This window comes from Phalacrocorax aristotelis, chromosome 8 (assembly GCF_949628215.1).
Source record: "Phalacrocorax aristotelis chromosome 8, bGulAri2.1, whole genome shotgun sequence".
NCBI lineage: Eukaryota > Metazoa > Chordata > Aves > Suliformes > Phalacrocoracidae > Phalacrocorax > Phalacrocorax aristotelis.
This window is the reverse complement of record NC_134283.1, coordinates 43133507-43159668: the sequence shown is the minus strand read 5'-3', so window position 1 is coordinate 43159668 and position 26162 is coordinate 43133507. Positions and strand designations below refer to the sequence as shown.

At 42.5% G+C, this 26162-nt stretch overlaps 1 long non-coding RNA gene across 1 annotated transcript; it reads left to right on the top strand.

Annotated features, from left to right (window-relative positions):
* Window positions 1-13: 13 nt before the first annotated feature.
* LOC142061611 (uncharacterized) lies at window positions 14-25773 on the top strand. The gene is made up of 8 exons (XR_012662161.1): window positions 14-195; window positions 6106-6258; window positions 7694-7825; window positions 8614-12329; window positions 12478-12618; window positions 18743-18960; window positions 22986-23039; window positions 23460-25773. It is a non-coding gene; the product is annotated as an uncharacterized LOC142061611 (long non-coding RNA).
* Window positions 25774-26162: the final 389 nt, after the last annotated feature.

Sequence of the window (26162 nt, the reverse complement as noted above, 5' to 3'; positions counted from 1 at the left end):
GGCATGGGCGCGTGCGTGGGCTCTAGGGCGGGGCCGAGCCTGCGCACTTAAGCCGGGCTCAGCAAGGACCGGCTCGACCGGCGGGACGGCGCTGCGATCCGTGTGCGCCTGCGCGGCACGGCACAAAGCGGCGGGGGCGCGTACGCCCTGTGGGTGAGGGGGTGGCCGGGAAGGATTTTCCCGCCTACCCGCTCGGTGGGTGAGGCCGATTGTCCCCGTCCGGGATCGCGGGCTGGGATGGTGGGGCCGAGCCGGGCATCACTCGCCTCGCCTCGGCTGGTCCTCTGGGCTTGTGGTGCCTGAGACCAGCTGTGCCGCTGAGTGCTGGCGCCGTCCACAGTGGGGTTCCGCTTAAAGCCCTGAAGCGGGAGCGACGGGCGCTGTTCTGACGGGACCGCTGTTGCCAGCCTGGCATGGCGGTGTCGTCCCCTCCTGCCTGGGAGAGCTCCGAGGGCGGTGAGGCGGCCTGTCCCCGCTGTGCTGGGCGCTTGCTCCTCGGGGGGCACGGACTGACAGGGTGCTTGGCCTGCCAAATGTGTGCTGGGGGGCCGTTTGTAATGGCTTCACAGAATGGCAGGGGTTCGAAGGGACCCCTGGAGGTCATCCCATCCAACCCCTGCTTGAGCAGGCACACCCAGAGCAGGGGCACAGGACTGTGTCTGGATGGGTTTTAAGTGTCTTCAGGGAAGGAGACTCCACAGCCTCTCTGGGCAACCTGTTCCACTGCTCTGGCACCCTCACAGGAAATAAGTTTTTCCTCATGATTGTGTGGAACTTCTCATGTTCCAATTTGTGCCCATTGCCCCATGTTGTGTCGCTGGGCACCACTGAAAAGAGTTTGGCCCCAAACTTAGCTTCATCTGGCTTTGCAGTGGTTCTGCATCTTCCTGTAGTCCTGAGCACAATTACCACATCCCTCTGGGAGCAAGGAAGCAGGGGGCACTTGCTGGTATTGGGTACTTAAAAATAAGTCTTTTCAGCTCAAACTTGAGCATCAAATATTATTGTGGTTGTACCACCATGTAGTGCTTAGATTAAAAAGGCCGTGTTGTGTTTGTGTTTCTTTAAAATAATTTATATTGAAAGAGTTATTGGAAGGCTTGGGGTTTATTATGACCTTTTAAGACAGAAGGAGTAAGCGAGGTGCAGCATAGACTTTCAGCAAAATACAGGAAACCAATGGTGGACCTCGGCTACCACAGTGTACCCGGACACTTGCTCTCTACCTAAAGGAAAAGGTGTTAGAGACAAATAAGATGCAAAAAAAAAGGAATGAAAGAAATATGTATCTCTAACGGATTATGTATTTTATTGCAATTTGTATCTTAAATTACAGAGGTGTTAGTCACTGTGAGATTTCCCTTAAATAACTTCCAAAAGACATTAAATGAACAGTTAAAAAAGCCTCTTTTCCTTAAATGGGCCACAAATTGAACAAAATGTACCCTGTTGAAATTATCAAACCAACAAGGACTTTTCCTAGCTAATTATCTCAGTCAGGGTCTGCCTAATATGGAGAGTAGATTGTTAAATTCTTTGCCTGCAATTGAAGCAAATTAACAATTACACAGTGAGTAAGGGGAAAAGAATGTTTGCTTTCGTAGGTCAGTCTCGGTTTCTTAGTGTCACGCTCTCCTAGTAGACATTAGTTTGTTTGAACGACCTCACTCAGGTGTTTTGTTTTTCTTTCAGAATGTTTTTGCACTTTTTGCGTAGGTTTGCATCTTCAGATCTTCTTCGTTTTGTACTTAAAGTTGTAGAAGGAAAGTGTTATTAATTGAAAAATTATAGGTTCAAGAATTTTCTTTGTAGCACATCTTCCTTAACACTCCCAAAATAATCTTGAACAAATAAATGCAAAGAACATGAAGCAATAACATCACCTCTTGTGTAACTTGCCAAGCTAAAGTTTATTTTCCCTAATAACTGTTGACCTTCTGGCATAGTAAAGTGTTTTAACACCACATTTAGTTCTGTATTTTCCATGCAGATAGTGAAATTCTTGGTGAAACTCAAGTAGATTGCATCTTTGAACTCCTCATGGTGTCAATCTTACAACTAATTATGCTTCTGTCTACAAAAAGTAACTAATTACTGTTATTTTTTACTTATTTTCCACAATGTTCACAAAAATCTGAACCTACAATTTTGCTACTCTGTGCCTCAGTCTCAAGAGAAATAATTGCTTTAGTGCCTTGTTGGAGTCGATGATCCAGAACAAGATGTTCTTTGCTCTCAGATGATGGTCACTTCAGGCTGACAGGAAGAGGGGGGTGGTGGCAATCCCCTCTCAACATTATTTCCCCTTTGTTGCCAGCAAAAATGAGTGTTCAAAAAAACCTGGTCTACTTGAAAGTGTTCTTTGCTGCATCTCTACCCATGTCTGCTTCTTTATGTGGGTGTGCAAATGTTTCGAGCTGGCATGGGAAGGAATGCGTGGGGCCAGGATCGCCGAAGGGGCTGGCCTGGAAGGGAAGCTGTGGGGATCATTGGGCCCGGCCTTCAGCTGAAGGCAGAGGCTTGCTTTGGGTTATCAGCTGTAACTCTTGGGCTCTCTCTGGCAGGCAGTTGATCCAGCTGAAGAAGAGGGTGTGCTGCGCAATGATCCTAGTGCTCAAAACGGGGCAGGACTGCATTGCCCGCTGCCGGCTGTGTTTCTGGAATAGGAAAGATGGAGTGAGAGCTGAGATAAAACTTTCTCAGCAGCAGAAATCTATTAACCTGGCTTGTGCGCTTAAGAAACTACAACCAAAGTCCTGTAATGATACTTCTGAAAGGAGTGGGGAAAGCACAGCTAGTGTGGATCAGACATGGTTCCTTACAGGTTGCAGTAAGGATCGCTGCTGTTTTTAGAGCAAGTGTGATGGTTCACAGGATCATAGGGTTAAAGTGCTCGACTAAGAAAGAAGCCCTTTCTGTTTGAAAAGACTCAGTTGTAGCTCTTAACTGCCAGGACAAACCCCATTTCCAAAGAAGTAGGTGATGCAGCATTCCCTGCTTGTAGCTGAAGCTGTGCCATTGACTAGGAGAGAATTCAGGACTTGGCGCAGGGTATTTAGGATTCGTTTATCTGGAAACTCACGAAAAAGGGGAAAGTTTTGGTTTCCACCTCCATCCCAAGTGTTAGCCCTGTATTTTATCCTCATACTGTTCAAATAGTCTATGTGTGGATCAGAAGTCAGATCTCGTTTCTCCCTCCTACTTGAGAGTCATAATCGATAGTTTAGAGAATCACAGTTGCTTTTCTCTTCTTTCTTGGATAGTTATATGAGCCTTCAGAGGAGGATGAAACAATGAAAGAATACCTGCTGTGTTGCATAAGTTGGGGGGTTGTCAGTACTTCAGATATACAGTCAGATTAAACTGTGATTTGTGAGATGGCAGTAATAATACTTTGTATTTCGTATGTGAATATATGCCAGGCTTTTGTGTGTCTGTGTAGTTTGTAACTAAGGAGATGGGCTGGGTGTGGCTGCTACGATGAGTCAAGGGTAGTCCATACCGCTGTACACGATTCCAGCGCTTGAGTCAGTGACAAGTATTCCATATCTACAGCATTCCTTAAAAAGGTTAACTATTCCAGCTGACTGCGCTTACATTTACACGCATTGAGTTGGTAGGTTATTCAGCTTTTTTTTCAAAACCACCTATAGTGCCACCTAATTCTGTAATGGTCTGAAATGAATCTCAAAACTCATTGACACGTGTGGTGGCAATTGCAATAATCTCACCAATTTCTGCAGTAACACCAACATTTCCGTTGTAGTATAAGAGACATCAGTCAGCGTTTAAACTGCCGGGCATTGTACAACTATGTGAATGTGGGGTTGATTAAGCTTTGTAGAGTAAGGAACACGTAAATTAATTTTCTTCACACTTACCTCTCTCTGAATATTTTAGTGGTTCTAAATTATCTGTCGATGCGTGTCTGAAGTGTCTGTTGCTATGGTGTTGTAATACTAAATGCAGAATTAAAATGCTATCTGATATTGTAATAATGAGTTGCCACCTTTTGATGTAGGGCTGCCTTCTTTGATTAATACTTTTTTTTTTGTAAGTGAAGAGTATAGACACTGGTATTTTAGTGTGGAAGTCAACTGCTTCTTTGGGGAAAGGGACTTTTAATGATCAGACGGAGTCAGAAGTATACATCATGTCATCTCTCACGTGTTCAGATACTGGCCACGTGCTGAGACAAAATATTGTATGTTTCATGTCTGAATAGTCCCATCAAATCAGAAATCTTGTGATCTTTAGTAGAATGATTGCAAAATATGGGGACTAGAATAGAAGCTATTTACATCAGATATTTGTGTTACATCAGCATGAACAAATATTATTTCTGTATATTTGACTCATTCCAGAGTCCAGATAGTGCACAACAAAATCAGTGACATCAGTAATGCCACTATCAACAGAGGCCTACTCACTTTAAAAGTTCAGTTAAATGGCTTCTGTAAAGGGTGGAATTTCATTATTCAGCACCTTTATACCACAAAACGTATGACTTGAGATTTGATAGTTCATAGTTCACTCTGGTGTTATAGAGAAAACAGGAAGCGTTCGGTCTGATTGAAAGAAGAAGTTACAAAGCCACTGTGAAAATCACTATGGGTACAGATACTTCATAGTCAAGAACCTTTCAAAAGCTAGGAAGAGAGTGCTCATTCACAAATACTAGGTTTTTAACATTTTGCAAATATTTTGTGTCCTGCTCTCTCCCCACGAGCGAGCGTGGCACTGGACACCGCTCTCCGCTTGTGCATCCAGCCTGGGGCTGTCTCCCGGCTGGGCAGGAGCACCGGTGAGTGGGTACAGCGCCATGCACCTCAGCACGTGGCTGCATTGCTCCTCGGTTCTGAAAACGCTACGTATCCTCTTAACAGCTCTAATCTTTAGAGCACTTGACAAATACTACCACTGCCAGGACAAATACTACCACTGTTGTTGCCAGGTGGACAAATACGTGATTTCAGCCCTGTTGAGGAAACAGATACTGAAGTTAACCAACTTGCCAAATGTGACAGAAGCAGTTAAAGAGAATAGAAAACCCAGTTCAATAGATAGCTGGGCACATGGTTAAATTCCTTCATTTTCAACAAAGAATGTAAACATCTGTGAAATGTCCTGCTAAGCTTGTGCTAGAGAGGCTTCAGGCCTGCTGATTGCTGGCGTGGTGCTCCAGTCCCTATAGCTCATGTTACAAGTACTTTCTTTGGAAAAGCTCTTCTATTGTTCAGTCTTTTCCATAAGCTAGGTTCCATAAGCATGCAACAAATTTTTAATACATAAAAGCAGTTGTCATGGAGATATTGTGATCCAAAGTGATTTTTTTAAAATAAGTGACACAAACTTGGCACATCCCATGTGCCTTGTGCAGACAATTCCTACATGATGCTTCCTGTGTTAGGCATGGGATAGATAGATACCTTTGCTTTTTGTGCCAGCATGCTACGGAGAAACCACTGTTTCTGGCTTTCAGATGATTGGCTTTAGGAATTTGAAAAATGTTGTACTTGTAAGAGTGGGGGTTTTTTTTCAAGTCGCAACATCGTAGCAAGGGGCTGCCCTGCTCGCTTCTGTGAAATCTCAAACACAATGCAACAGCTGAATTACGGCTAAAACCTCTGCAGGATATATTTTCTCTCCTCGTCTTGATGCATAGACTTAGGGCAAAATGCAGTAACTAATCCAAAAGAAAGCAGCTGGCTAATGTAGCTGGGGAGGCTTCAGGGTCATAATGAGGATCGTCTTCCTTGGAACGAGACTGCGATCCTCTTGAATACCTATAAATCCAGGGAGACCAAGTGCTGTACCTGCAGACTGAAGGGTATCAGCCTGAGCTCTCTAAGGCATTTTGCCCATGCTTGTCATAACATTTCTGCTCTTTAAGTGCGCTCTTGCAAAGTAGTACACAGTGCAGTTCAACCAATAAGTAGGACTCTTACCTTTATTCTGGGCCTCTTTTTTCTTGTCTTGTCCTGGAGATCCTGTTACGCTTAAGCCAGGCAATGCCTAACTGATGTAGCCATTCTGTAGCCTATTTAGCTGAGTAGATGAATGAGAGTCTCTGCATATTATAGCTATGGCGTATTTTTTTTTCAGATATTTACTCTTCAGTTAATACTACATCACAGTTACTGTTGTAATGACCTTCATCTGGGCCAAGCAACTCGAGAGTTAAGCTACAGAAAGGCTGCAAAAAAAAAGGATCGCAGCAAGAAAATGTGAGGTATTCCCCCCTCACTTTCCTGTCAGGTAAATGTATGTTTCCTTCATAGCACTGCCTGTATCCTGTAGTGAAGGAGGCATGAACCCCGTTGGGGAGTACTCATGACTTCTAAAAGCGTGTTAATATAATATCCATGTTGTTTTGGAGATGTCACAGATGTCTTGCATGACAAAACAGGTATGCGCAACCTGCTAAAGGTGGCTTGGCTAAACTGAGTTGCCATCCAGCTCAGCATCAGCTCTCAAGCCCAGTTCCAAGCATGCTGTGTCCTGGCTGCTGCTTAAATGCTTGCTCTGAACAGAGAGACTGGGGAGGGAAATTGTCTTTTGAAATCTATCTGTGTATGTGCTGAAGGACAAAGGAGAACCATGATATATATTCACTGCACAGGCACGCTTATTCTTAGATCATGATTTTGCTTCACTGTGGTTAACAAATGTATTATTAGTAATAGCTAGTTACAAATAGCTGGCCTTATTTTTAACCTAATACTGAATCAGATTTCATGTAATAGGTGGATTCACTGCTGTGCTTTCCTCTGACTATTATCATTCAGAATTTCAGTGCCTTCCATCTTAGGTATTAAAAATAGGTGGCAAGTTGGATAATTATTATTGTTTCAAATCTCATTTGCAGCCTTACATAACAGTGTTCTCACCATAAGCCTTATTTTCAGGGTGGAGTGGTAGAACATGCTGTAGCAACCTGAAATTATTTGCGCTGCTGTAGCTGGGTTATACAGAGCCTAGATAGAACCGTGTCTCCTTTTTTAAGAACAGTTTGAGAGCCAGTTTAATATTCATGAAAATAAAGATATTAATGAAAATAAAAATGTGTGAACTGACTCAGGTTTGGCATTATAAAGCCATATGTTGTCAGCACACCTCAGTCTCGAGCATAAGCGAGCATCCTTGGTAATCGCATGTTACCCAAGCAGAAACTACTAGTCATGCCAACTCAGTGACAGTCAAAATATTTGTGAGTGTAATAATAGTAAATATGTAAACATGCAAAATGAGATAACAATGGCAAATTACTTGGAAAGAGAATATCCCCGGGTGGATGGAGCTATGCTTGATAAACCCGAGCTTCCTTGTTAGTAACACTGTGTTCATAGGCAAAGTACTGTCTAAGACTATTTACCCTTCCAGTCCTGAGCTGGGTCACCTTTCTCCACCCTTCCTCATCATGTCCATCAAACTCGTGTGACTTGGGAAGGATGAGAAACGTTTGGGATGAGGCAGTGGGCAGTCCTGAGGACATTAGATAGCTCCCTTCAGCTCTCCTGGTGATCACAGTAACAACAAACCCCGATCTCTTCCATTTGAATAATAAATTCTGGTTTTTTTCATCTCCTATTTCACTGCATGCTGTGACCTCCCTCCTTGATTGGCATCATCTTTCTATCAAAGCTAGTGTCATTCTTCCTGATTGCCATTCTTCTCTCCTATCCCTTTTCAGGTGCACAGCTTCCTTGCTTCCCCCTTTTCAGCCCCACTGAATTGGATTTAGCCAAATGATCCGCAACACCTCGTAAGCTCTGGAAATATTATTCTAAACTGTGAAGCTTTGCTCCCTGAAGTTGTGTATAAGGTAATTATTATGAAAATAAAAAAATACACTGTTATAAATTTGACTAATAAAAATCTCACATTTGGCAGATGACTAAGAAATGGCCATGAAGGGTGGCCATTAGTCTCACTGGTAGATGGTGATGTCAGAACTCATGGCATTTCTGTTGGAACAGGGATATTACTGCCAGAGCATCTAAGTTCCTTTTTAGTGTCTGTAGCATTAGTGATAACTGCTGAGCTCCTTCACTGGCCAAGGAACACTCTCCTCGTCTTAGCCCCGGAGTGCACATGACCACTATATTGTATTGCATATCTGTCATACAGATGCTATGCACACCCAGCTTCTGGAAGCCCAAGCCAACAAATCCTAAAAGTTTGCAGGCTTAAAAGCTGGGCTTGTACTGGGCTGCTCAAACGCAGGCTGAACTTGAGCTGTGTTGGCTGAATAATTAGCTGAATTTCACTCATAGGCAGTAAGTGCATCCAAAAGCTTTCAGTCTCTGTGTTCAAAGATAGGAGCTGGTACTAACCTTGCTTGCTGCCATGGTACAGAGTACTCTCCGGAGTACATATCTAGCACAAGCGTAATCTTAATTTGTACACTTCGCCAGTGTGGTTTCCCTCCTCAGATTACAAACAGAAAAGATCAATGAAATTATTACTGTTGTTTTCATTGGATGAATAATTACTCCGTAGGTAAATAATTATATCAGGTGTATTATCAGAGAGAAGAACTGGTTTCAGAAAACTCATCAACTTGAGCAATTAGAATTTTTCAGTTCCATAATGAATGTACTTTTATTACAGGACTGAATGAGTGGAGAGGCGATGCAGGGTCTATTACAAAAGCAGTTGATCTCCGTTGTGCAGAATGAGAGGGAGAAGCTTGTCAGCTTCACAAGGGAGGCTCTCTGTCATGGAATCACCTGCCCAGTGCTGCAGGACGCTGCACAGCAAGTTTAATTTTGATTCACATTTTACTATCAAAAATAATCTTACAAAAATCTGGCTGAACTTCCTCAGAAGAATGTTTATTTCAGAAAGAGCACTTTCCAGGGCGCCCAAGCTATAATACAAATTGATCTCAACAGCGTAAGTGTTAAACCTACCATTCTTGTGTTGCAGCTGTTTCCAGATGAAGTCCCCCAATATACCTCTTCATAAATTGCCTCCTCTGTCCTTACTGTTGTTACACTTCCCTTAAAAAATGGTATCTATTACAGCCAAAAATCATTCATATTTATTATTCTAGTAGTCAAAAAAAACTTTCTTGGTACAGCAACTACTGCTTTAATTTTTTGACAGTGTCCAACTGGAGACAGTCAGGCAAATTTGCCAAAATCTATCAAGAATTACTCTTGTGTAGATAATACACCGAGTGAAAGAATTTCCACAATAAAGGTGTGTACATTACAGTAGCCTTGAGATAGGGCTGACTTCTTCCAAAACAAGTTCTTCTGGTTTTATGTGACTATTTAATGTAGTCCTGTGTTCAAGAAAATAACTCTTGCTCTTACTCTGTACTATGAAACCAGTATAGCAGGAGGCACCATGGGCTGGCGAACAGATCAGGAGACAGGAGGTGTCTGATGTATCTGTCTAAAGATTTTCAGGGCCATTTCAACTCCCACTTCCCCTTCTGTGAAGTGTTACAGCTGCTATTGATTATGCTAGTTATATGAGATTTTTTTGAAACTGAAATACGCTTTCTTCAAAGTATAAGGTATCTTTAACAGAAAAGTCATAACTATTAGGTGAACAAAGTAATTGTTTTCTTATGTCTGTGAATGAAAAAGCTTCTGGGCAGTGCCACTGAATGCAAATACTTGCATTTTGTTCATCTGTTTCAAATATAAGTGCTTTCTACATATCATCCAGAAGAAAAAAAAAAACATGTATTCCTTTTAGAGGGGATAGGATCTCTGAAGAATACTCACAAAGAGTATCTGTAACATGGCTTTTCACTTACAGCATTTCTGCATCCTCTTTTACCCCAAAAGATTCTGCAGTGTTCCATGGCTGGCAGGCACAAAGGTAATTTCACTTATCCTGAAAAGCAGCTATACCTAAGATGAAGTCAGAACCACAACACTGGACAATAAGATTTCTAGGCGAGGGAGTGACTAACCATTTATCCACTTGAACTCCCAATATGTATTTTTAAACTAGGGGTGCTACCAGCAAAGTACAGCATACTGTCAAGTAAAACCATGTAGGTAACAGTTGCCGGCAGACTGAGTACGCATACCTGTGCATCCAAATCACTCCTAGTCCTCTGTTTTATGATGGGATTGTGAATTGTACTTTTTTTGTTTTTGTAATTAAAGGGTGGAACAGATGGTGAGAACTTGAAGAGCTGCATCCATTAAATTAATGTAGAGAATGTTTCCACATTATAATTTAATATAATGGGATTTTACTTCACTGAAAGAAAACTACACAGTCTAGTGCTGGGAATGTTTACTATATGAGAAGCTTCACTGTTAAAAGATTTCACTGAGTCATGCTGTGAGTCTCTGCCAAATGCCGATCATATGACCAACCCAGTTAAAAAAGGGTGTTTCTTCATGCCAATATATTTCACATGCCACCCTACAGTGAACCTTTTTTCAACTCTACACCTGTGGATTTTTGGTGTGGATGTTAACACCAAAAGGGGACAATGCAATCTGACTGCATATGTTTAAAAAAGAGTAGGTATGGACAAGCACAAGCTAGCTGGTTTAGTAGTAAGAATGCTGTAACAAGCAGGGCTGGGTTTGACATGATTTCAGAGGTAGGTTTAAGGCAGACAATCCAAACCAATCATTGACAGTGGTAAAAATCAATGAATGTTTTGCCAATTCCAGGCGTCAAGATGCTACGCTTTGGATAGCAACCAGTTTCAAAAGTTCAGAGAACAAATTTTCTTGTTTCTGTTGAGGCAGGGGTTTTAATTGCTGTGGTTAAGACAGAAGAAGAAAATCCAAAAGCAGAGGCATGAATTTTTTAAGCAGCAGTGGACACTGCTAGGTTTTCCTAAATCTCAGAAAATATTTATACATAACTGTAAATATTTGAGTGAAACTTGTCCAAACTAAATTTTGGGAATCCTGTATTTTATTACTGAAATGTTTTTTATCCACAGAAAGTTACAGCAAATGTTTTGTACTAGTGATTCTTTACTCCAGCAAGCTCCAGCTGTAGATACATAATACTCGTCTCCCACGCAGCTCTGCCATGGCTAGCAATCAATACATTGTCTTCTGCGTACAAAGGCTATTCCTCTAATAATCAGAGACTGGGATAGGGGTGAAATCATTACGGAAAATAGTTCTAGAAAGAAGACAAAAACTCACAATGGCCCCAAGTGTCTCTGCTGCAACCCTTACTCCAACTAAAATGCACTAAAGATTGACTTGCCTCAGTGACTACTGAAGAAGAAAGTTAAAGGGAAGAGCACACATACCACAGAAAGATTAAATTACACTTCCCTTCAGTGTAATCTGTGAAATCACTGTTATGCTGCATGGGAATAATTGAGAGGTCATGGAGGATTATGTGGACATTTATGTTTCATTCTGGCTTAAGCATGTTCAACTCCAGTGATATCAACAAAATTGTTTCCATCTTCAGTAATGCTGCATTTGCTTCTAGGACTTAATGAAAGAACAATAAGTTTAGTAACTGCACATACTGCTCTCTCACTGAGATCTCTGTTTTTTCAAATTTTCAGCATTCAACTCCTGAAGCGCCATTTCAGACACACTAAAGCTTTCCTACCCGGTGTATGGAAATGAAAAATAGGGTGGTTAACAGTTTCAGAATACAACACATCCCACCTCTCTCTGCACAAGGCAGAACATTGCTTTAATGGCAACGGGTTTTGTCAGGGAGCCTGATACACTGTGCTTAAGTCTTCACCTACTGCTGCATGAGACGCAATGTATCACTGCCTTTTCCCCATTTCCCTTTGTCAGGGAAGGAAAACTTTCACTCTGTTCCTCTATAAGCTCTCAGTGGAGGAATGTCTCCTGCATTGGCTGTTTCTCACTTCTCTAACTATTAGCTTATCCTTCCTCCCCAGGAAAAGGTAGGGACTTCTTGTTTGGAGAAACATTCACACAGCTGAAGTAAAGCCTATGGTGTTACTGAGCAGTTTCTCCTCTGGCACCATGTGCACTTCAAACTGCAGCAAAGCGCATTCTATGAGATAATTAGCAGCTGTATTCAAGTGACTCAAGGGAAGATTCTAGTTCTGAATTTTGAGAGGATGTTTGTATGCCCGATATAATTTTGTCTCATCACAGTCTGCGTAAGCTTTTTGTGCAACAGGACAAAGGAAAGAATTAACCAGTGACTCCAAAATACTTGCACTAGGAAAATACTATTTTGTTTCAACAGCTGGTGTGACTTTTTCTCCATTAAATCTAAAGAACGCCATCAAGCAGAGGTTTAAGTACAGCTTTTGCCATCAGTAACACCCTACAACCAGCAAGAAAGGAGATCCGTTTGCAACACTTCAAAATAACGCTCGATGTAAGGTACTTTTTGTCAAACGCAGCCTCTGAAAATCAGTCTGTTCATTTGGAAAATACACTTGTGCAGTTGAGCACCTGTGGCATGTTTGTTAAACATTTATCCATATATGCAATAAAATACTTAACAATTTTAATATTCATTTCTTTGCAGAAAATCATTAAAAACAAACAGATAGAAACCGACGGCAAAGCAGAACTGTCTGAGCTGCGTGGTTGGTCTAACCGTGCTAGATCCTCTTGCGTGGCCCATGGCTGGTGATGCTGCAGCCTGGACGTGCCTTCAGCTGCATCAGTAAGTGCAATAGATATTTCTGAATTGAGTAGTTATTTCTATATTACTCACGGAAGCACCTTTTTTTCCCCCTTCCAGTTTTCTTCCTGCAAGGAGGTTCCTGCTCATGTTATGATTTCCTCTTTCAGTGGTGCTGTATTTGCTAGCTCTGCAGAGTGGCAGGAAGCATACAGCCTATAGGCAAATAATTACTAATTTCCCAGGGGCAAGGCATTTAACAGTAGAGATTAGTTGATTATCTGGTCGTCTCTGACCACCCTTCTAAAACCTGGTACTTGTTTGTATCTGAACAAATTGAGCACATTTCTAAAAGAATTCAAATACCAGTCTTTTATGGGGAAAGCATCATATTTGAATACCAACTCTAGAATAGCCTTTTCCAGCAGTAGCTCTCAGAGGACTTTGCAAAGTCAATACCACTTCACAGAAGAGGAACCTGATGTGTTCAGCAAGGAGATAATTTGCCCCAAACCATCTCAGCACAGCAAGGAAGGAACACAACCCAGAGGTCTGCTAGGCTAGTGCCAGATCCAGTTGTCAACTTTAAATGGAAACTATTTTATTATTTATTCGTGGAGAATTTGCTAGCTCTGCCTCCCTTCCAACACTTGTTTTCTTTTCTTTTTGAGCTTCACAGATACTGTTTTTCTTTCTGGGATCTTTGAGGTGTGCTCTTCCATCTCCTAAGTTGGGATGTAGTGAATGAAATCTATTTTTCTGAGCTCTAACTCTAACCCCTAGCCCATGAAAGCTTTTTCTGGATTTGGTGACTTTAAGCCCTCAGTTCCCTACTTACCCTGAGCCCTCAAAATAAATTTTTAGACAGGATTATATGGGAAAACACATTAGGAGAGGAAGAGATTTTAAAAATAGCCTAGCATCTGAATCTCAATGTAATCTCTTCTAATTGTCCCAGTATCTGAGCACAGGGCATGGAGCTGTACTAGCCTGGTGTCGGTAAGGACAAGCCGTGTGTAGGATATACACTTTACAAATACTTACAAATTTGTGAAGCATTCTGAAGTGATAGTTATACCCGGGTGATGTCATTAAAGGTTTATCTACAAAAAAATCTGCTTTCTTCAGAGGGCCAGTGCAGCTTTTTCACACCCACACGTCATAACCCACAAAAGCAGCTGTTACAGTTAGTGTCTGTCAGTCAATGCTTTATTAATCCTGCCAGAGCAGGGGCATCGCTCCTGCACAAACGGGCTGGAGCATAGGCAAGGGAGCAAACTTGGAAGGGCTGCACTGTCCTGCTGCTTAAGTTTAATGAACAAGAAATTAAGATGTGCCCAACTGTCCTAATTTTGATGGCATGTCTTCTTGTTGCCATGAAATGTTATCCAAAACTCTGTTCGTATTTGAAGATTTGATATTGTAATTGCTGAATTTAAGTAGTTACCATGCTATAAAGCCACAAAATAAAAGAAATATTTATTTTAAACTTAAACATGACAATAGGACTCTTTATTTTTTAACATTGTTTATTTTTTTGAACATTCCAGGCTTTTCATAGCTGTCTACCACGTCCTACTATCTAGCTTGGGGTGTCTGTACTGTATTTTTTTATTCTAGCAATGTCAGTGACCACCTGGGAAGTGCAACAGAGGAAAGCTAATGAAAAAATTATTAAATATGTGACAATAAATATGAAAAGTTACCACAATAAGAATTGGAATTTGCTTCCTAATTCCTATGATTAAAAAGGGCTTCTAGACTTCCCTGCTCATGAACTGTTCCGATTTCCTTATTGTATTAGCTTTGTTGCTCGGCAAGATTCTTCAAATACTTTACAGACACCTTGCAATACCAGGTAACGTAATGATCAGGCAGAAATTGTTTCTCTCAAAAAATACAGGGTCAACAAGAAAGCCCCAGTACCGCTTTCCATATAGCCCCAAAACACAGTTTCCATATCACCCCACATCCTACCAGTTTCAGTTAAACACATGGAACAGCAGTTTAGCTCACCTCGCTAGGTATTTTTCTAGTTCCAGTTTCTTTCATTGCCTCTGCAGGTAATTTATCCTCAGTTCACACCCAGCGAATACCAACAGTCAGGGATGCTGCCTGGCCTCTTGAAGCACGCTGTAGTTACTTGGCTGTTCGTGGGTAGCTGCTCATCTTGCTGCAGACACATCATCCATCAGGGCTGGTAACAGAAAACAGCAAGATAACTATAACGTACCTATTAAATTTCTGTTAGGTTTTTCTTGTTTGTAATTTACGTTCTCGAAGTAGATTCTCCTCCCAGAAATGCGTGTTTGCATGTTTTTCCACATCTGACATTATTATGCAGATTCCTCCTATGTTATCTATGTATACTAATCCCTGTAGTATGTCATTAATTCATAGTACATTCAGTTAATTTAGACATGGATATGGGAAAAACATAATTAAAGCACAACTAGAGTATCATAGATATGCAATTACTTTTTCCTTTTTCTTTAGACACTGAATGGGCCAAAGTCATTGCAGGGGGTTTCAGTTTGTAAAGCCAGGGCTGCAGTTTCATGCCCTGGGTGAAGCAGCCCCCTCGTTTCCCTGTGCCCATCTTGCTCTTCTCTTCCCAGGCTACGGTCTCGCTGGTGCCACTGCATCTTCGTGAGGCTGTCATGCAGGAAAGGGATCCAAGTTCAAAATAACCATCTTTGGTCAGGTTATTTTAGTCAGGATCAAGTCCTTGACCGGGTTCACTGCGCAACCCCACCTGCAATTATGCCAGCACAGTTTAGGGAAAGATGTGGGACTGGAAACAAACAGCGTGACTTTGGGCTGCCTGAGGCAGCACTGCTGCCAGAAGAAACAGCAATCAAGCTGTACCGAATATTTCTTTTGAAACCATTTTGAAATAAAGTTTCAGAGTACTTGTAGATGAAACATCTTTAGTTGTTGGGATAAAAGGCTGTAGCCAAAGCTAAATATGACTTCTAATGATACAGAATAAACAGATAGACAATTAGGCTCTATGAAGTCTAAATAGGTAATTTCACAGAGAATATTTAAATACTAGGTATTTAATAATAAAAAATATTAACTAAATATTTTAAAATCCTTCATCCCGGTCAGCCTGCTCGCCCAGCTACAGCCTACAATCACTGTTAGGAGTAAAGGGGTTTCCTGGGCAATGGTGGACCACTAATTCTGGCATCCCCTCACACGACTGCAAAAGTAGACCAGAAGTAGTTTGGCTAAAATGTCCCTTCTCACTTTTCACATTAGCTTTATTTTTGTTAATGATGCTGGGGCTGGAAACTTAAGAAACAGAGGTAGTTGAGAAACCATGCCCTGTAAAAACCTGTTCCTTGAAGTTTAGCACATAAGAAAATACCTTTTGTTCAAACTGCACGTGATATTTTTCACCTGGCAACTGTTTTCCCTTTAAATGATGAAATGTTAAGACCTGAACTAAAAATAATCCCGTTGGCTGTTCCAGTTCAGGAAATTTCTATGAGCCAAGTTTTGTTGTTTTTTTTACTGACTGTTATTCCAAGTGTAAGTCAGCTCAGGAATTGCTGACTCCACAATCAGGACTGGTTTCGTACAATCTTCATTTACTTTATTTTTGGAAACTATGGCAAAACATATGCTGGAACACTCAGTTCAGCGTTTTCTTAACATACCTGGAATAAACCAACAGATGATCATCTGCAAGAGAAATATTCCATAATAATGCACAGACCCCCAAAGGATGTCCCATATTCCCTAGATGGAAGATCCTTTACCAAGTGAAGTTTTTGATGCTGGTGCTTCAAACCACCTGTAAAATACAAACACCATTAGACAGGGAAAGTGGGAAAGGATCAACACGAGAAGTCTCTGAGGTTGGATCCTGCATGTATTTCCCCCCCTGCACTCGCTCTAGCTGCCAGTGCGTAGCCTCTAGTTCAGCAGCGTGGTTAAACCCAGAGTCCAGTCATCCTGCTCTGAAAGCGGGTACGGGTGTGCTTCAGTTCGACAGACTTGTAGTTGAATATGTGCTCACTTGTTTTGTTAAATACAAATGAGCCACTGAACTGAGGTCCAATCTGAAATGGCAAAATATAAGACAGCAGATTAAAAAAAAAAATCTGCTAAATTGGTTCTATTTCATTTGGAAATACTCCCTCAAAATCAACATTCAGGTTTCCGCTGCGATGATACTGATTAGATTCAACTCCAAGAAGACACGCAGCTAATCCAGCACCTATGTGTTGTAATCACAGTAACAATTTTATGCAGCAATAAATATTTTAAGAAAAGCAGTTCTCATCTTCCCGAATCCTGGACTATTCTGGCAGGCATTAAAAACAGCAGTTCTCATCTTTTAGTAGTTCTACGTCTTCGTTATTCCCCTCTGTGCGTTGAAGGATAATTTAATTTTGTTGCTTGTAAGAACTTTCAGCTCTGGTAAAAATGTGATAGCAAAAAGTGAAATGATCTTTTGAGTTATATTCAAGAATATTTTATCTTAAAATTATATGCCAGCATCTAAAGTAAATCTGTTCTTTAACAACTCAGAGAGCCGAATACCTCATGAGTAGTTCCAAGGCTAATGCCAGCTGTATACCTTAAAGATGGAGCCAGTCAGCAAAGGACACAACCGATGGTTCCAAGGCCTTTGCAGTAAAAAATGCCGACATTAGCGTCTGCATAAAAGGCACCCGTAGGTACAGCACTCGTGTGTGCAGTTACCCTGGGATTTCCGAGGGCGAAGGCAAACACTTGTCAGAAGCGGGTACGGTGATGACATCTCCGCAGCCTCTGAACTGATGGAAGAAATCCCGTGGATTTCCAAAGGCTCCACAGCCACACCTGCTGGCTGGCGGGCTCAGCACAAGGCAGAGGAAGCAAAGAGGAAGTTTTAGAGAAATCACTCCAAAAGAAAGCTTAACGCTGGGTCGCACCATGATACCCTCAGTGTGTCGTAACAGAAATGTTAAACATTTTTTAAAGTATTATACAAAAGTGGAGGTCCTTGTAAAACCCTTGTGGCCAAGCCGAGCATTCAACGAGTTAAAAACTAGAAATTGCATTTCCTGAGCTACCGTAACCCCTTGGCCTTTCTTTATACATTAAAAGGTGACTGCATAGTATCTGCTGTTCTGGCAGTGGAGTTTGCTTTATTCAGCCTCCGTCTGGGCAGCAGCAAACTGGGTTTTTTTCACTGCTCAGTGTGTAGTTTCTCCTCGCTCTGCACAGCGCCAGATCCGGTGCTTTTCCGTGATAAAATTTATGCCTCATGAGGAGCAGGCTCAACACAGTGAAGACTTGGCCAGTGTCTCTGAATCCACCCTTGTTTGTGTAGGAGGACATAAAATGTTTTGTGAGAGATCATACAACTTTAAGGAAATACAGGCTTTGGGGGACCTTCTGGGATGTGTTCAGGCTCTTCTGAATAACTCGACTTCACCACACGCACACACAAACCGAGGACAGTTTGCAATCTACAGGAGTGACTAGTTTACCAGTGTGCATATAGTTATGAATGTATATCTCCTCATTTCATTAGATTATTCATAAATTCATATCACTAGGTTATTAAGAATCTTTTCATCTAGTGCTTTTTGGTGTCCTTTACTTAAATTATCTCAAAATTTTTTTGTCATTGCACCTACTTCAGAAACATCGAGGATGTCTGGATCGTGTTCTATGGCTGCGTAACCTAGTTCATGGTTTTTGGCTCATCTTTCTGAATTGGTACAGCGGGTGGGTGGAAGGTGAGTTATTATTTTAGCTCCCAGTTCTAGGGTAGGTAAAGGCCCCAGAGTTTTAGCTAAATTATGCTGTCCCAAAATACTCTCTAATTTGTTAGATAGGGGTTATGAATGGACTCTCAGAGTAGCTGTGGCAACTATACATCGACTCAAGGCTTTTTCACCTCCCACGCTGCCCCCTTCTCTCTATAGCCAACGATCTGTCCCTATATCTTTATTTCCAAATTGCATTACGTGTGCTGTCCTACCCTTTATGCTGCTGTGGATGTTTCACATGCATTAACGGAACCTGAACTTATTACAGTTGTGCAGTTTTTGAACATGGAATAGGAAACAACAGACAAGTACCACAAGATCACCAACTTAGATCTTCTGGCCAGCCAGGAAAACATAGCACCTCTGACTACAGATTCTTCCTCCAACAGGTAACGTCTCCTCTGAGCGTATCAGCAGACACAATGGGTTTGCAGCCCGGCGCAGGTGGATTCAGGCTCCCTGCCAGCAGTGTTTCCAGAGCTGATGTTGCTGTATCTGCTCAGTATGTCACATTCATCCGTTCCTCTTCTGCATACCTGAGGGATATCGCCCAACTTTAAGACTGCCTGTCTGGAGCTTCTTAAATTAAAAGGCCCAGGTGAGAAAGGTAGGACCCTTATCCCAACAGAGACATTCTTCCATAAGCAGTTTAGAATGTCTGATTTAAGAGTTTAATTATTGTCTAATCGGGGTGATGTTAAGCATTTTCCGAGAATCTCTGCTTCTCTCTATTGACTGGTTGAAAAACAGGCTCATCTAATCTGAACAAATAAGTAAGATGTCTGGAATAGATGGGCTAATACCCCTCTAAATGAACAGGAAGAAATCAGCTTCCTGTATCATGTCCTAATTCTGAAAGAACATCCTCCATCCCTCCACTTCCATCTCACTTCCAGCCACCACAGCTGGATGATGGTGGCCACTTCCGAAGTGGGTCACTTTATAATGTTTCTCTGTGTGATGCTAAAAGAAACAGGAATAAACACACTAAGACAAAATAAAATAAATCCTTCTGGAAGCTCTTGAAATGTTTGTGAAAGGATTTTGAAGGGTTACAGAGACTTTGGAGGAATCAAAGTAGTCTAATGGATAAACTGCTTTCCCTTTCTTCTCTCATACACTTCAAAGCTCCATTTCATTTGAAGTATTAAACTCAGTTGTCATAACTTAACACCTTCTGAAAATATATCTGTAACACAAAGTCATCATTGACAAAATCCACGACTCTGGAGATTTAAACACATTTCCCACTCCAACTATCAGGGATTTGGAAGGACATAACAGATCCAGAGAGGAACAGAGTAAACCCTCTCCAACGCTGTAATTCAGCCGTGGGAGGGAAGCCTGGCCCCCGGTCTTTCCTTTTCCCCGTCCCCCACGAATGAATGAGATCCTTCATTCCTCAGCAGCAACTGCATTTTCTAGTGCCAGAGAAAGAATGAGTCAGAAAAGCCTGCTGCTGGTGAAAGCTTCGCTGGTCTTTACTCAACAGAGTGCTTCATCATTTTTTGTTTGAGTTTTCTTGGTGTTAATAGGTTATTAGAAACGCCTGGTATCACCACTGGCATTGCGGATTTGTCAAAGAGCTTTTTGGTTGCCATTTATTTTAAGACTTAATGAACAAGCTCTCTTTGTGGAAGATGACATTTTAGGTATGCTCTTAAAAATGAAATAGAGCGAGCTAGCAAGAAAGAAAATGCATCTCAATTAGATTATTCTTCCTCCATCTGCTCTCTCAGATCTTTTTATGACAGGAAATTGTCTATTGGATTTTTGATTTTGCTTAATGGAAAAGGCAAAACCTAAATCTATTCCCGTTCCCACTGACATCAGGGGAAACAAGATTCAATGTCTGAACAGAACACATTTTTTTTTTAAACCATTAGTGTCTGCAACTGCATCTCAGTGAATATAGTAATTATAACACGAGTGAATTTAAATTAACTTAAATACTTATGAAACTGTGGAATGGAACCTACACTCCTGAATCTCCTTGGCATTTCTGAAAATCCCAACTTCTCTAATTAGCAATTTCTGATGTGCCACATTCTTCATGTGCAGACATCCCAATTAAACCCACTGAACTCCTCATATGAGTTAGGGAGCCAGACTGGAACTGAATGGGGTTTCTAATATGAAATGCTATTGAGCATCTCCAGTAAGGCAGTGAGCCAGGAAAACCTTTTCCTTGCATTTTTAGGTTTCTGGACTTCAGGAAGTACCATCCCTGAAAATCCTGGGCTCTTTATAAAATACTCCGAAGAGGAGGTGCCCAACTTCTTGACAAAAAGGACGTGATGAACAGACAATAAATCAGCTGGTTAAAACAGAAAGGTTGCATACTGTATTCTTATTCCAGTATCCCCATGGAGATGGCTAAAATACTTTAAAAATCTCTCATCAAAAAGCCTGCTGTCTTCAAAGCCGAAATGAATCCAACAACGCAACACTGCTGCACTCCTCTCTGCGCTTCCTCTCCTGGAGAAGAAGGCTACATAAAAGCAGATCCTGCTGACTCATTCTGCACTATAAACTACATTTGAGGTTTGAGAATAAAGGAATTATCCCAGCTTGTTAAAAAGCTATTTACCTCCATGTTTATAGTTCAACGCTGCCAGATTAACTACCGCAGTGTACTGCTATTAGTATTACTAAGAATAATAGTAATCAATATTTAACAGCATGAATGAGAGCATACAGACAGGAATCACTCACTCCTCTCTGCATTTCCAAACCTCCTCTACAGAATTTCGTAACAGTAGTAGGACAATAACAGAATTTTATTAAATACAGAATAATATCTTTAGTGGGAATTAATTACACACTTGGAAAAACTTGCGAGTTTCCGTGTTGATGACCACGTGTGCTACATCTCCGAAGTTCCGCAACTCTCTTTCCTCACTTCTGCAGCACCTTCTCTTGTGCTGCTCCTCAGGGCTCTTCAGACGACCCTTGTCACTGATCACCACAGGAGCTCAGCGCCAACACTGCTGGACATTTTTGATATGGATAATATGGAAAATTATCCATAGGCAAACAGGCACAGGTGAACTAGGAATAACATAGATTACCATCTTCTAGAGAATTTAAGAAAAATATTCATAATCTGTTTGGTTTATACAATAACAGTACTGTATTGAAAGATAAACCTTGCACTGCTTTCACTGAATCGGGAACCAGAGTATAATGGTATCTTTGACCCACAACAAGAAAAGAACCCTAAGTCAGTTTAATAAGAAATGGGTTCTGTTTGTTTTTAAAAAGGGGCAGTTCTCAAAGGTTTGAAAGCATGGACTGAAAAAACTCTCCTGCTACTTCAGAATTGACTCCGTGAGGCACAGAGTGCCCTCATTTTCTAACATCATCAATGTCCCAATACTACTAGAGTTAGAAACTGCTTAATGTAGGTGGTGAGCAAAAGGGAGCAGGCTTTCTGCACAGCGCAGCACGGATTTCTGCACAGTTCCCCACCCATCAACAGCAGGAGAAACCAAAAGGGACTAAAAGAGAAGAGACAGCACGAAGGAGAAGGACCAGGTGGGAGCAGGGAAGGTTAAGCAAGCTTTGGCAACGGCAGGGAAGACAGCTGCTAAGGCAGCAACACAATGGGCTCGATAAAGTACTGAATATTCTTAGCTTTTGGAATGTCAGAGATGGGTCCAAATACTCTGCAGCAGTACTACTACTATGCAAGTATCCCTCCAGTCATCTGGTCCAATGTCTGTTTACTGTGCTGTTTCAATTCCGCAGATCATTTAAGCCAATTGGAAGTCTTAAACTATGAAACAGAGCCTTTTTCTCAATAAAGAATTAACACTTTTGATATCTGTATGACAAAAATCTACAAAAAAGGAAAGGTGTGATCTGAAAGCGATAGCATTTTATTTATGTTCGGTCTTTCAGGTGAGTTCTTACATCATTGTTGTGAAGGTTCTTGATTGCTTGGAGTAAATGGAAAAGGCGTTTTCAAGCCTTTTGTCATCCAGTCCGTGGCAATTATGCTGGAGCTCATCTAGAATTGTATGGTCAATAAATGTAAATGCCAAACGAAGTCTTCTTTTTCCTGCCTAAATACATGAATCAGGTTGACAACATTCTCATGATGAAATCACTGCTGGTGAAAGAGAATCACTTTCTACCATGACTTTCAATTGATATAGGCTTCCTCTTTAAAAGGGTGGTACCAGGAGCTATCATTTACTTAATTAAAGATTGACATTCTTTTAAAAATACACTAAAGCCTTTGTTTCTCCTCTGTCAGCCTTCCCCCAATATTCAAACAGATTAATAAAGTTATTTTTCACAGTGTACCTCCAGGCTCTGTACTACTACTGCTGAGCCAGGAACACAGCAAAGAAATAAGCTGCTCTTCTCACTAGCTTAAAAAATATCCTCTGGAATGCGTTCTAGTTATACTAATAAATCATAGATTGGAACTCACATATTAAAAGAATCACATTGAAAACATGTACCATTGCACACTGAGGTCCATTTACCATTTAATTTTTACATTACTACCTGTTGATATTCTGAAGGAGCTTTTGGTTAAAACCAAAGCTAGTTTTAACTCGGTACAAAAGTATCTGTCCTTTTAATTACCTTTCTTTTTTTTTTTTTTTTTCTTACATTGAGGTACCACATCTCCTTAAAGCCACCGAGGCCCAGGACATCAGTCTGCATTTAGAGGTAAGGCCTCCACAGACACTGGCTTCGAGAGAACTTGAGGGACCCATGTGGCAAAACGTGCCTTTATGCCTAATTTAAAATTGATAAGAACTAAATTTTTACACCATCTGGTTACTGCAAAGAAGGAAAGTGGGCTGAATATACAGCATAAAAATTTAGAATCCAGATTTATAACCTTGGAATTCGACTAGAAGTTATTGTTCCCATACTTGCAGAAATCAGGGCAAGCTGGTGTCTCTTCCTAGGAGAAAATCCAACACAACCTACGTCCAGACTAAAATTCTTGCAGATATTCCATGGACATAGGTCTAACCTCTAATATTACCACTGAGCTTTTAGGGGAGATCTCCCCACTGCACCGTAACAATGCTGAAGTATCTTTGCGAGGAAATATTTGTAGATAATCCCTCTTCTGTTTAGGGGTGGCACAGAACTGGTATAATAAATACACCGCCCCTTTTGTGGCCAGTGCGCACTGGGAATCCCGGGAAGAGAGCCAAAGCGAAGTGATGTAATCCGCAGCTGACAAAAAAGGCCACCTGGGGAAGCTGAGGCAGGACAGCGAGAGCTGCAAGGCTGACCTTTGAATTGCAGAAGCAGGAGGGGGAGCCTTCAGGCGGTTCTGCTTTCCCTCTCCTGTGCTGAGGACGGGGGGGGGGGCGGGGGGAGCTCTGGTACAGAACTACCCACAGCCACAACACCCCAGGCGGGGTAATGAGTAACTCGGAAGAACTCACACGTGTTCTTCCACCGCTTCCTTTTAAGACGGGGGGCTTTTGTCAACATAGTTTCCAAACTTTGAATTTTAAATTTAGATGCTCATTTTAATTTGGCACCAAAGTGTTATAGAAGCAGTTTGTTTTCATGCTATTTTGTGCACAAAGCAGCCTACAAGCCATTCCCCCCTCATTTTACACATTTAAAGCTGCTGACCTATAGAAACTTTACATCCCTCATTGTGGCTAACAGATTTTTCTGATTCCTCATGCAGTGTTTTACTGCCCGCTGTCTGTCCTGTCCTCATGCTTGCACTTTGCTGTTGTTCGCTAACTTCCCCTCCCACTTTGTCAAGGATCTTGTACACCTTCATCTGTTTTTATTCATTCGCAGAAGGACAGAAGTTTTAACTAATTTGAGGCAAATACAGTTCTTTAAGCATATATATTTATTCAGAGCGTTTCAAGAGAAGCACCTGAAGACAGCAGCACTAGCACTATCCTAAATGTTTCCACAAGCCCTTGAGGCTCCCAGCGCCTCGGCCCAGCTGTTTTTATACATTCATGGGGACAGACAAGAATCAGCGTCACACCCATGCACATTCACAGAGGCATCTCCAACCCTCACCTATAAACACGTGCCGTTTCAAATGCACAATGAAACTTTAAATCAAATAAACCCGCCCCCTTCTTTTAGGAAAAGCATGCCTGGGAAGGGCCTGAAACCATAAAAGCTGGTTAAAAGAACTCTCCAAGACTCACTTTTGGAGTTTAGAAAGCAGACACTCTTTTATTACAGCACCGGATGCACGGGGGATAATTCCTCCTAGCATGCACACCTACTGGAGTTTATTTTTGACATTTATACATGAAAGTTTACACACCATACCTATCTAATACATAATCATTGACCTGACTGAGCATCCTCTTCTTCCATCGGTCTCTATCTTCTTTGCTTAAGTTTAAATCTACAGTGTGATTTTAATTCACTGCGCATACTCAGAAGGAGTTGCGGAGGGCAGTCCTTTTGTCCCTCAATTGAGTCGGTGGTCGCAATTTCCCCCTGCCTGAATTACTTTTCCCCCAGTTCCTGTGACTCTCACTGGTTTCATCGTTTCACGGTTGTGGCATCCCTCGATCTTCCTTGAGGGAGGACATTTCTTTCTGTTATTGGTCCTTTCTCAGCTCTGAGAACCTTGAATTCCTTTCACAAGTTGGCTCCCCAAGTCGTTTGTATTTCTCAGGATGGGGGCTAAGATTAATAATGGCTCAAGCTTTAAGTTTAACCCTTTAGTTATTTACAACACCCCTGTGGCCCGAGGGGGCCCCGGCTCACCCCCACGCTGTCCCCATAGCCCCCCGGCACCCCAAGAAATCCCCTGGCACCCGGAAACGGGTGAGCAGATGGCGACAGCCTCCTGGCCGCGCTGGCCCCTATGCCAGCCCGCGGGATGCGGCCAGCCGGGGCTCCCCACCGTGCCGGGCAGCACCAGCCACTTCCAGGCGTGTCCCGGGGCTCCCCGGAGGGTGAGGCTGGAACCTTCTATATTTTAGCTTGTGTTCACGGTGTCAGGCCCGGGTACCTGCGCTATCGCACTAACGGTAGTTTTGAGAACGGCGCCGCCTGCGGCCTGGCCCCGCTAGCGGCGCGGCGGGATTAGGGCCGGGCCCGGGCTGGGCGGGGACTGCGGAGCGGCGGCCCCCCGCCAGCACCCGCTCCTCCTTGCGGAGAGCGCTGAGGCCTCGGCCGCCGCTCCGGAGAGACGCGGAGGGGCGAAGCGGGCCGGGGACCCCCGCACGGGGCCGGCCCGGGGGCCGCCCTCCTCAGCCCACCGCCCGGCTCCGCTGCGCGCCCCGCCGCCAGGCCCTGCTGCCATGGCAACGGGCGGGGCGCCGCCGCGGTGACGTCAGACGCACGGCCGGGCGGGTCCCGCCTCGCGCACCCTCAGCGCCGGGCGGGTCGGGGTTTGTGCGTCTGGTCCTGTCGTCCGCCTTCTCCGTTCTTCCCAAAAATAAAGGCATACATACATAAAATTTGAGGGAATTCCTGTAGTTTCTCGAAAAAAGCCCTGAGGCGGGTGGCTGCGTCGAGCCTGCGGGGAAGTGGAGACACTTAGAACAAGTGTTAACTCCCGGGTGGGCGCAGAGTTTCGGGGGTCGTCCTGTGTGTCGCTCCTGTAGGCGGCGTGCCCTGAAGTAAAAGCACAGTCCACTGAGATACAGTCCAAGAATAGTCATCAATAGTTTCAGAATAAGAGGATAGGTCGAGCAGGTCCATACAGGAGAGTTTTCTTCTGAGTCTGGTATTTTTCTTGCAAACTCGGAGCACGGTTGGAGACCCGAACAGGCAGGGGAGGATTGAGGACTCTGGAAGATGGGCTGGGAGCTGGGGTATGTTGAAGCAACA